Genomic DNA, 12,273 nt, shown 5'->3' on the forward strand with positions numbered 1-12,273 from the left:
TTAAGTTTCCTGTAGAAGCAGTGAGCTTTAAAAATATACTAAGTAATCCCTCAATTACTTCTATCAGAGATCATGATGACATGACACATCACAGAATTGATCTCATCTTACATGAGCCTCTGATAAAAGAGACATTGTGATTGGTGGGGTTTTCGCCATTACAGAATATGAGCTGGAAAATGAGTTTTGAAAGCCAGTAGTGACTCTGCCAAAGTAATCAGTGAGTCATTGGTATTGATCATCAACCCTATCAATCCCCACAGAGCCGGCCCTGACCAATTTGGTGCCCTAGGCAAGATTTTAGCTGGTGCCCCTTGCATCGCAGCCAAATCCACACTTAATCATTGAGCTCATACACTCACACATAAACTGCATAGCTTTATGTCTTTGAGATCGTTTTTCATTTTAGAAACAAAACAAAAAAAAACACACAAAATAAATCGAACATTACTATCATCCAATGTAAGCTAGTAGCACTCTGCTGCAGCAGTAACTACTAGATAAACTATTCATTCATCACATTACCTCGGTCTTTTTTGCCATTTTTCTTCCTCGTCTCTTCTTTTTCTTTCCTGGTCCCCAGAGGGCCATGATACAGTATATCTGAGGCTACTGATGTTAATCTTATCACGTTTCACGGTCAGTGTCACTCGCTCACTCTAAGCGCATTGGGGGGGATGGGTGGGTGCATGATGTGCTGGCAACCCAGAAAATAGGGCCTATTTAATAAGCTATGTAGTTATGCTATATTTCAAAAACAGTAGTATTAAAATAGTATTTGTAAAAAATAGTAAAATGTATACATTTTGAATTTTCTTTTCTTCCCTCATTTTGGAAACCCTTATGGATGGATGGCACCCGTAGCATTCCAACAGATTCTCACTCCCAACTCGTCAAATACTGACGCACAGGGTACCCCTCTTGCATTTTGGACCAACCGGGGATGATGTGTCAATATACGCTTGTTACATGCATAGTGTCCTTTCAAAATAAACTTCTATTTTCACAGGAAGTTAGGTTTAGGCAAAACATCCTTTGTTAGGGTTAGGAAACGGTCGTGGTTGACGTTAACTTTGCTGACTAGCGACTCATGTGACTGGTGACTCAAGTGACTCAACGGGGCTGACGATACGAACGACTAACGTGACTAGAGACTCAGATGATTCTAACGACTCACGGGACTGACAATACGGACGAGTCATGTGACTAACGACTGACGTGACAAAATAAGTCAATGTTACTTTTAGTTTTACACGGGACACAAACACCGGCCTCCTGGTTGAAAGTGTTGTGTTTGTTCAACCCATCCACATCTAAAGTGGACTTTCGCAATATTAATACTACACCACTTGCTCCGACCGTCGAATAACGCCGCGGGTGGGTTTACATTGGAGTTAGTTGAAAGCCCGGTTTGTCACATACTGTCTCTAAAGGATGCCTCCGTATGTCAGTTTCCGATGCCGAGGGGCGCTGCCCAATTGGCGTTATTTGATGAGTTGGAAGTGACACCGGCTTGAGCATTCGCCTATACTGCCTATGCCACGGGCTGGCTTTGATCTATTATGGTCATTTTGTGCAACGGGGCAGCATCTCATTATTCTAACTTAGACTTTAAATACGAAATCCAGGGCAGCAATTATTTTATTACGAGGCCGCCGCTGTCTGTGCAGCATATGCAGTAGATGAGTCACAGATCGGTCAAGGTGTGAGGTATTAGGGTATGTGAGGGACAGGATGTATTAGTGGAAAGCATGATGAGTGTGGCCCTTCCAGCAGAGACACAAAGCGACAACAAGTACTTGGCAACGGCCCTCACACTGATTGACTTGTCTCCACAGTGGGTGAGATAAGTCTCTGTCAACGTTCGCTACCTTGTGCCAACACTGGACCATTAACGTTGTTGTTTTTTCCACACAGCATTAAAATGCAATCAGTGTGACTTATTGTGGTCAGTTGTGCATTAAGACAGGATCACCAGCATTTTTTCAGACCATTTACTTGATGCTGAACTCCAATTACAATGAAGGTCATCGTAATGCCCATTTGTTCACATGTCTATACCTGCTGTAGAAATGGCCAGGCAGAGGAGTTCAAGATCACATTTGTCTCTTTACTGGTCTTTATATTGAAGTTTGAAACGTATTATTGTCTGTATTTACATTTGCACCTACCACAGGTGTTGAATTTATATTTTGAATATCACTATAAAAACAGATAAAGCATTATAATTAAAAAAAATAAATCTGGGTAAACAACAGGTTATATAAACACAATTTACACAATCATTATTGATATTGTAAAGGTTAACAACACTTTATCAAAGCATACCAAAACCTGATAAATTACAAAGGAATGAGTTGAAAACAAATCAGTAACTAACAGCAAATTAATGAATAGCTGACAAATAGTTCACTATGTAACGGATTATATTGTAAATAATAATGCATCATTTGAGAACAGACTGCCAGATGTAAATGTCAATGTGATAAATATTTCCTAGATATTACATAGACAGATTGTTGGCATCATGATGTAATAACTAGGGATGCACCGATACCGGATAGGATATCCGGCCGATACTGACTCAAATAGCTGGATCAGATATCGTTGACAATGGGGCCGATGTATTTAAATTCAATTCTATGTTTATAAACTTTATACATTATATACTGGAATTTAAATTCCTGTTTAAGTTTTGACCAATTTGTTGCTGCATTAAAACAGTTTACACCTTAATTGTAATTCATGTTAATTTCAAAAAAGAAATTTGCCAAGTTGTTGGTGTATGATTTATTATTTTAATAATAAATAACAATTCACTAAATTTATATTATGTTATCTATGTATTTGTTTGTTAAATGTTGTTATAAAAAGTTAGGAAAGCAATATTTAAGTCAAGTCGGATGTGGTCTTACACATAAAAGAATGATCCAGTCACTTCCATACAGTGAGGCATATAGCTTATTAATAAAACACTGGTATGGGATCCGTACTCGGGATCGGCCGATAACCAAAGCCCAGGTATCGCTATCGGTACTAAGACTGAAAAAGTGGATCAGTGTATCTGTAGTAATAACCCACTAATTGACTGGCATTTTATCCCATGTCAGTCTTTAGCTTGTAGGGTTTTACGTTTTTTTTTTGTTGAAGGCAGAATTATTACATAAACTACAATATTACATCACATCACATTTTACATTTCACCATCCCTGTCTAGACAGTAGTAGAGTGAATTAGAGTGAACAGCATGACAAATTGTTATAAAGTGCAAAAAAAACCTTCAACGCTAACTATTGAATAAATTATTTTTCACACTGAGCTTAGCCCGGGGCTAAGGGAGCTGTTAGCCTGAGGCTCAGAAAGCTTTCACACTTAACCAAGGGCTAGTAGAAGTGCAGTGTGAATCGTATAGCACTGGGCTTAGGTTAACCCTGGGTTAGCAATGTGTGTGTGTGTGTGTTTGAAAAGCAGCGAAGAATATGCATTGATCTAGTTCATCAGTGAAGAGCATACCAAAAATGTCCATCAATACCATAAATTGTGGCATACTATTGGTCCATAATTTCACAAATGACATTGACTAGTTCCTTACTTTCACTAACTTTTTTTCTAACATCTTGCAGCTATCAACAATTTGCCATACAATACCTATTTGAAAAATCGCACTACCAACCCTCAACAACAACAGTTCCATAACTTCTAAGTTTTACTAATGCAAAGTTCGAGGTTCAATAAGTACTGATCCTAATTTTAGAGTCTCTCTGTAGTTTGATATGGGTGTTGGCCACTGCTCCAGACAGACAGTGAAAGCTACACATAGCTGCAGGAGTCACTTCAATTTAAGTTTCATTTCAAAACTATGACTTAATAAAGGTTTAAGTACATTTCAAATGGATTCTTTTCCATCGTTATTGTCAGACAGCAAACACATTTATGTGATTGAGTAGATCCCCAGGAAACAGGCTCTCTATGATTCATGATGGAATCAGGAGATTTATTGGGAAATGGAGTCCATTTAATTGACACAATTCAAAGTCCTGAAAGTCGTATTCTTACTTTATGTCATGAAAATCTCAAATGTGCCTTTCCTCGGAGACTAAAATCATATTTTTAATGTTAATTGGTATTGTCAAGTCTAGGTAATATGTTTGCTTGTTTTCCACCAATTTTGCCTCGGGTCATGTTTTACTGAATTAGGCTAGTCATTTTCATATTCCTAAGGAACACCAATAATGAACAGAGAAAATGGCAAACACATTAAAACTGCAGTTTATTTATAAAAATAGCCTGAGGTTCTACATGCGCTGCACCCAGTGTTTGTTTAGAATTTTTAATTTCTGTGGAATTGTAAGACGGAGGGATCGTAAGGTACTTCTGCACATGGAGCACATCACCACTGTGTGTGTTTGAAAGACAGCGTGCTTCCATATCAAAATACAATTGATGTTGATGTGAACATAAACTAATTTAATTATGCAAATACATCTTTTGTCCACTATGGTTTTACAGCATGATTCATGTTAGTCCAATCTCCTTGATTATTCATTGTATTGTAATGAAACCTGACTTGTGCTAATTACCACAAGGATGTGAGGTATCGAAAGGCTCTCGGTTCCACCAGAAAATTGTTGGATGTGCTGCTGTGTTCAGTATCTCCGGATGTCTTTAACAGGTCTCATGGTAAGATGTGCTTAAGGGTCTCTAGAGATTGTGAAAAGGTGCCACAGATTTTCAGAATCAATGGTACTGTGGATTATTTTCCTTGGTGGTTCAGACACATTGATTTGCGAACCAAACATGCTGGTTTAAGCCTGTCATCCCCAAAGGAACTAAACTGAAATGGATTCCTTGAAACAGGAGTTATTTCTAATTATCATAAAGCATTACTGTGTCACACAGATATGATTTCTGTATCATTTGTAAGTATTGGATTGGATTTTGTCCATTTAACTGTATTGTATATGCTTTTTACAACATTGTAAAATGTTTTGAACTATTGTACATATCGTATTAGTTTTATTATTCTAGGATGCCTACAACATCTGGAAAAGGGACTGCCGATGAAAATACAGCTTTTCAGCTGACTCGGGTACATTTACATTTGATTGAATGTTGATGAAAGTACATGGTTCCTTTTTAAACAAAATTAAAATGTAATTATTGTGCATGTATTTCTGAGCTGCTGTTACATCAATTAGCCACCATCTGATCATTCAAAAATATAAGCCAGATCAGTCATCCTTTTCAATGTCTAAAAAGCAGATTGTTGCCATATTATCTCTGTATATCTCGCTCTCATGCTCACTTGTGCAGGCATATGTATGCCATGAAACCTAATCATAGGCATTAGCATTGTTCTGAAATGTAAGCAAATGTGAACCCATAACAGTTGTAATCTGTGGCATAGTCTGTAATGGGCTTCAAATTACCCTCATTTTGTTCCCATGTAACAGTGAGCTTCAAATTGTATTGTGCTGTCATGGTTCTTTCTTCTAAAAAAAACACAGATTTAGCTCGCTAACATTCAAGAGCTGACAACAAGCACTACAAACATACTGGCTTACTTAATGTACTTCTGTCATATTGCTCTGTGGCAACATCTGGTTCTATTTTTAAAGAATAAGGCCGGCGATATAATTTATTTTTGTTATTATTAACAAATCTCATGAAAGGACCAGAAACAACAATCCATTAGTGCATCTCTTCTCTTCTCTTCCCAGTCTGTGGTACTCAGCCCAAATTCCATTTGTTCCCACTTAATACATAAAAGAGGATGCATACTTTCATTTCTAAATAAAGGCTCAGTAATTTCCTAAAACAGCTGGGCACTGACTCAATGAAGGGGATACTAATGAAGGAACATGTCACACTGTGCAACAGTGTGGTTCACTGATGTGTTCTTCATAGTTTTGGACAACACTGGAGCTCTATGACACAGAAGCTACAGTATACCAGCCTTTAGATACACAGTTGATACTTGTTAGTGGGATCAATTTAATTTTTTTTTTTTTTAATGGGAACTGTTGACATTAACATCTAGAATTACTTGCTGTTGTATGTCTCCGCCAAACCAGTCAAGTTGCATTTTACATCCATGTCTGTCCAAAATGTCATCACTTCATCATTTTATCCTATTAGACGTTTGTGCGAAATTTTCATAATTAGTATATGAATTCTTGAGTTATGGGAAAAAACATGTTTTGAGAGGTCACAGTGACCTTGATCTTTGACCACCAAATTCTAATCGGTTCATCCTTGAGCTTAAGTAGATGTCTGTGCCAGATGTTAATACAATTCCCTTTAGGCGTTCCTGAGATATAACAAGAATGGGACGGACGTAAGGTCACAGTGACCTTGACCTTTGACCACCAAAGTCTAATCAATTCATCCTTGAGTCCAAGTGGACGTTTGTGCTAAATTAGAAGGAATTCCCTCCAGGCATTCCCGAGATATTGTGTTCACAAGAATGAAACAACCAGAAAACATAATGCCGCCTCCCACAGCTGTTGCGACCGCAGAAGCATAAAAATATAAAATATCACCAGACGTATCCCTTAGGAACGCCTACTTCTGCAGAACTCCTTATGAACTAGCTGAACATTAAAAGTTTGCACAATGTTCACAAGACTTTAATTTTTTATTTCATAATAAGCTGTGCACCATCATGCAGTTTAGCCTGCCTTCAAAGCTTAAACTAGACTGGGACTATAAGCATAGCTTGCTAGTATTATGTTCTATATAACTATGTAAATATGTCAGTATGATCAGTGTATACATTAGTATGCTAACATGTAAACATTAAGTTTGCAAAGCAGCTGAAGGCTGATGGATGTTGAGTTGAACTTTACCAACTAGTGCTGAGATTGTAAGTCTGAGATATGTTAAAAGATCGTAGTTAGTTTCTATTCTTGCTTCATAATAGGTAGGGATAGCCAGGTCTACAGTGAAGAAATGCTTTGAGGAGACCTTTGGTACAACCACAGCAAATTTTGGTTCGGTAGGCCTATAGGATATATTTGCATATTTCCAAATTCCGAACAATGTTAATGTCACTTCAGCTAAAGTTTTTTAAACAAAGTTTGGTTTGTAAAAACATTTTCACAATAGCCCACACAGAATGAACATTATTTATATTAGATGTATGTTTTTGCCCACCTTCACACTATTTATTATTTATCTCCGAGGGATGAGAATTCCTCCACAGAAACTTTTCAATCGGGTTCTCTGAAGTAATTTGCTCCTGCCACTGCACTGCTTTGCCATTATGTTCCACACAGAGTATTCCCAGCTGTTTTCTTTCCTTAATGGGATGCCTCACACACGCCTTGTCTTAGATGACACGGCATGCTGCTCTCTCCACCCCGCCTATACACTGTTGATTCATTGGCTGGTGGATTGAGAGGCTTCACTTGCAATTTGGGAAAATAATGTAATCTCAGGATGGGCAGAATTGTTGAACCCTCTCTGAGATTACTCTCTCCTGTCTGCCTCAGTGATTACTGATCACAGGCAGAAGAAAGAATAGAAAGTCTTTCCTCTATTGTATGCTCCTATTTTCATTCTCACCTCATCCGTCTGGCGAGAGTCATTTTCGATAGGTTTTGAGAATTGGCACTCTCTCTACTGCTCCCCTTCCTTGTTTTTATTGCTTGCTGTGCGTCAGTGTGTTAAAGTCCAAGAGCACACGTTTTTGTTCTCTCTTGAATTTGCAATCAACATATTTGGGAGTAGTATTGTGGCAAACGTAGACACATAAAAGTGCTCTGAATAATGTTGATCATAATAGGTGCAAAGAGTTTTTGCTGGTTATTAAATTAAAACGTCATCTATGAAAACTGTGCAAGCACCGCAGTAGAGTTTGGTGGTATGGCATAAAATCATAAAGTGTATCAAATATGGACGTAGTCCCTATGACATCACCCGTTGGTTTCCGAAGAAGAGCTGTTGTGAAGTTCAAAGTGGGTGGCTCCGGCCGTCGGCATCTTGGCAGTGACTACACAGCCAAACTCCCCACTAATCGGGCCCGGGTGACACAGCAGAGCAGACAGCTAGCAGCTAGTGACCTTGTACGCCACCCACGCCCTCAATTATACCTAACTTTAAAGTGGCAGTAGGCAGTATGTTTTTGGCATCATTGGGCAAAAATTCCATAATAACCTTTCAGCATATTATAATCCAAGTGTTCTGAGAGATAACTGGACTTCTGCACCTCCTCATGGCTCTGTTTTCAGGCTTAAAAAATCTAAATGGTGACGGGAGACTTTGACCAATCACAGGTCATTTCATTGAGAGAGCGTTCCTATTGGCTGTGCTACGGTCATGTGACCGGAACTTGGCATTCCTTCACCAGATTTCACAATGGCAGCGGCGTCACAAACTTTCTCATTTTACAGCTAAACAGTACACTACAAGATGATTACAGTAACAAAATATTTATTCATATTTGATCAGCGCTGCCTAGTTTGACCGTTTGGTCGGAGTTCACGAGTGATTGACAGCCGGCTCTTATAGACAGCAGCTGGACAGCAGACCTTAGATCAGCTCTGACTGGTTGTTTTCCTCCGGTCTGTGAAATCTTGCAGACGCCGTTAGGAGCAGCCGAGGACACAGAGGACCATAATTTTTTTGCAGGTTACCTGTTTCATGTACTACTGTCACGATATAGCGACCGTTTTATAAAAATAACTTTTTTAATCATATTTGCTCCAATCTCGCCTACTTCAGCTTTAAGCCTTAATATAAATGAAACAGGTGAGTTATATAAAAATTCATCCCCCATACAGTTGTTATGAACGGGGATATTAGCTACAGAGACCAAAACCATTTTTTGGACCAGGCTGTAAACTACTGTAGGGTTGTGTTGTTCCGATACCGATACCAGTATTGGAAATGTGTCCGATACTGCCCAAAATTCGGGATTGGGTATCAGCAAGTATGCATTGATCCGATACCATAATTTATTAACCCAGAAAAAAATCAACTTGTTTAACCAGAAATCAATTCTTCTTTGCCGCTCCTAAACAGAAGTCTTCACTGTGCTGTCGTCCTGGATGTATCATGGTTGCCACTGACAACTACTGTTTTAGAGCAGTGAGGAAGAACTGATTGCAGGTAGTTTGTCACTTGACAATAACAATCAACAACAGTGCTAGTTGAGAGTGTAACGGTAACGGTAGTCAGAGTGAGGAAAATGACAGCCATTTGGCAATATTTCACAGCAGAAAATCTGTTCATGTTTTACAAAGGGGTTTAACCTGAGGCAGGCCATACAACGAAGATAGTCATGATATCACATCCATACAAGGTCAGTAGTAAACAGCTGTTAAATAATAATATAACAATATATTTTTTCTATCACACTGGCATCGGATCGGTACTCTGTATCAGCCGATACTGCAAGTTCAGATATCGTAATCGGTATCAGGAAGGAAAAAATGGTATGGGAACATCTTTACTGTAAAATGTTTATTTCTGCTGTAAAGTTGGGCATTTTAACATGGGGGTCTATTGGGATTGACTCGCGTTTGACGTACAACAATGTTGAGATTGCACAAAGAATCATATTGTATATTGTTATTGTTCACAGGTGCAAGCTGACATGTTTCTATACTTGCAGATGTGTTTTTGCAATCTACTCAACGTCTGACATGCAGGTGTGCATGTTCACACAGACTTTCTAAACGTTTCAAGACCAAACAATGGGATCAGAACCGTCATTGTAAAAAGCAGCATTGTCCACTTTTCACAATAATCTCCACCAATCTTTTCCTCTCTCTTTTATTGAGCCACAAAGGGCTGAAACGGGGGCAGTGTGTAATGCACTTGGGAGGAAAAGTCTCAGACAGTAATAGGTGGAAATGGTGCGTATGAAGATGTTGTCAGAGGTGTGTGTAAAGTACTGAGTTTGAGTTTTGGGTAGGGGAGAAAAACCCGATTCATCAGGATATCTGGAAGAGTCTTTCCAAAAGTTAATGGTCCAATTAAAACGTCCGTCCCAGTGACAAATTCCTTTGAAGCCAAGCTCTGGACTCCAAATCGCAGAGGCTCTGCTTTAACAGAAGGAGAAGAGTGCACATCACCATTCACGCCCACTGTTAAACGATCTCATCTGGTGGGACTTCCTGTGATGAATGATAGGAGTAAAGGAGGGATGAGAGGGGAGTGGAGGCTGAATGGCTGTCTTGCATCAATGTAGACCAAAGAGAGAAGAGAAAGTGTGGCCATTACTATTTCTGACATGGTGAGATGGATGTCACCCTTATTTGCCATCAGATTAGGGAAGCCAGGCGAGGTGTAGCCCTCAGCCAGTACATCACATGGACGTAATTAAATGAGTAAGACTGCTGACGGCTCCTTTGAGCCCAATGTTGGAGCCTGAGCAAAAAGACCTGTAACACATAGGTAAAGCGATGTGCACTGATAGATGTCCTCACATGAGGAAGGAAACAGATCTACAGTAGTAACATAAACTGAACTAGCGGTGAGCTCTACCACTGCCAAGGCTGCACAATCCTCCAAAAAGGTGTTATTTTGATAACGAAAAATATGGCAATGGCAATTTTATTTATATAGCACATTTTATTACACGTAAACTCAAAGTGATTTACATTTATAGACAAAAAAAAAAAAAAATAGACAAAATGTAAGAACATATCAGCATAAACTACAGAAATATAAGAATACAGTACACAAGCATACACCCACAAAAATATAAGAATACAGTACAAAGCATACACCCAATCACACAGCAATACAATGAAAATAAAAATAAAACCAAAACTTCAACACAATCAAAAAGGAACCGCTGCACACAGCCACATATTGTAATTAACCATAAGCCTGGGAGAATAGGAACGTTTTTAGTTTGCTTTTGAATGTGGACAAAGTTGTGATGGATCTTAAGTCATCAGGCAGCTTGATCCTGAGAGAATATAATATAATGAAATACATGTACTACTTAGTACTTTTTGAGGAAGATGGTTACATGTATATTGGTGTGGGTCGAGTGAGGATTAAAATACTGTGGATTGAAAATATAACGTCATATCCATTAAGTTATGGATTAATTCAAGGCTGTCAAAGTTAATGCGATAATAACGCGTTCACACAAGTTCATTTAAACGCCACCAATTTCCTTAACGCATTAACGCAACTTGCGATTTTTAAGTTGTAACGGGTTCAATTAAAAGCTAGAGTAAAGATACGAGAAAACCTAAGGAATCCATTTGTATCTACCGTTCCAGACTAGCTTGTTGTGAAGGAGGTTTAATAACGCTCCAAACTTGCACTAAATTTTGATGAGGAAAAACTGGCATGGCCATTTTCAAAGGGGTCCCTTGACCTCTGACCTCAAGATATGTGAATGAAAATGGGTTTATTGGGTACCCACGAGTCTCCCCTTTACAGACATGCCCACTTTATGATAATCACATGCAGTTTAGGGTAGATCATAATCAAGTCAGCACACTGACACACTGATAGCTGTTGTTGCCTGTTGGGCTTGAGTTTGCCATGTAATGATTTGGGCATATATTTTATGCTAAATGCAGTACCTGTGAGGGTTTCTGGACAATATTTGTCATTGTATGACGATTAAATATTTTAATCGATTGACAGCCCTAATAAATATACCTTCTCTCCCACTGTTCAGAAATCATCACAAGATTTCTGGTTCACCTTAATCTGTATTCACACCGCAACAACTGATTTGTTACATTGCCCATGGTCTAACTTTTTACCAAAATCTGTTGGCATTTTTTTTGACATCCTATCTACATGACTTGGCCTCATGGTGTCCGTGTTTGACTTTGAAGCTGTCCGACATTCCTGTGATGCTCTGCTCGCGCTATTTCTCCAGGGTTTCCTCACTGCTTTGGTGTATTATCATCAGACTCTTCTATGGTGGATGACATTGGTCCAAATCCATGAGATGGTGTTCTTTAATCCCTGTTTACTCTTCTCATTGCCAGCCTCCAGTAATCCCAACATTGGCCTGCATCACCAAGGTCCTGCACAGGCTGGAGGAAGAGGAGGAGGGTGGCTGGAGTCCAGGTAAAACTCACAGGGCTCCAGGACTGAATCTTTGGAAAATGTCGCTGTTTTTTTTGGTGAGTTTTAGTCTGGCTTTTCTGTTTGCTCCTTGGAATTAATTTCCTTTGTCCTGGAAGTTCATGGTTAACAGTGCCAGATACTCTTGTCTCTGATGTATCCTCCCCAATATTTCCCATGGGCTGATAGTCTGCCTTTGGTGAGTAGTTTACTTGTGTGCTACAG

The 12,273-nt window shown here is 39.0% G+C and overlaps 1 long non-coding RNA gene across 1 annotated transcript; it reads left to right on the forward strand.

The window, feature by feature from the left end:
* The first annotated feature begins 9,057 nt into the window (after window positions 1–9,057).
* Window positions 9,058–12,052, forward strand: LOC119497408. The gene is made up of 3 exons (XR_005208921.1): window positions 9,058–9,111; window positions 9,246–9,304; window positions 11,970–12,052. It is a non-coding gene; the product is annotated as an uncharacterized LOC119497408 (long non-coding RNA).
* Window positions 12,053–12,273: the final 221 nt, after the last annotated feature.

This window comes from Sebastes umbrosus, chromosome 1 (genome assembly GCF_015220745.1).
Source record: "Sebastes umbrosus isolate fSebUmb1 chromosome 1, fSebUmb1.pri, whole genome shotgun sequence".
In the NCBI taxonomy this organism is placed as follows: domain Eukaryota; kingdom Metazoa; phylum Chordata; class Actinopteri; order Perciformes; family Sebastidae; genus Sebastes; species Sebastes umbrosus.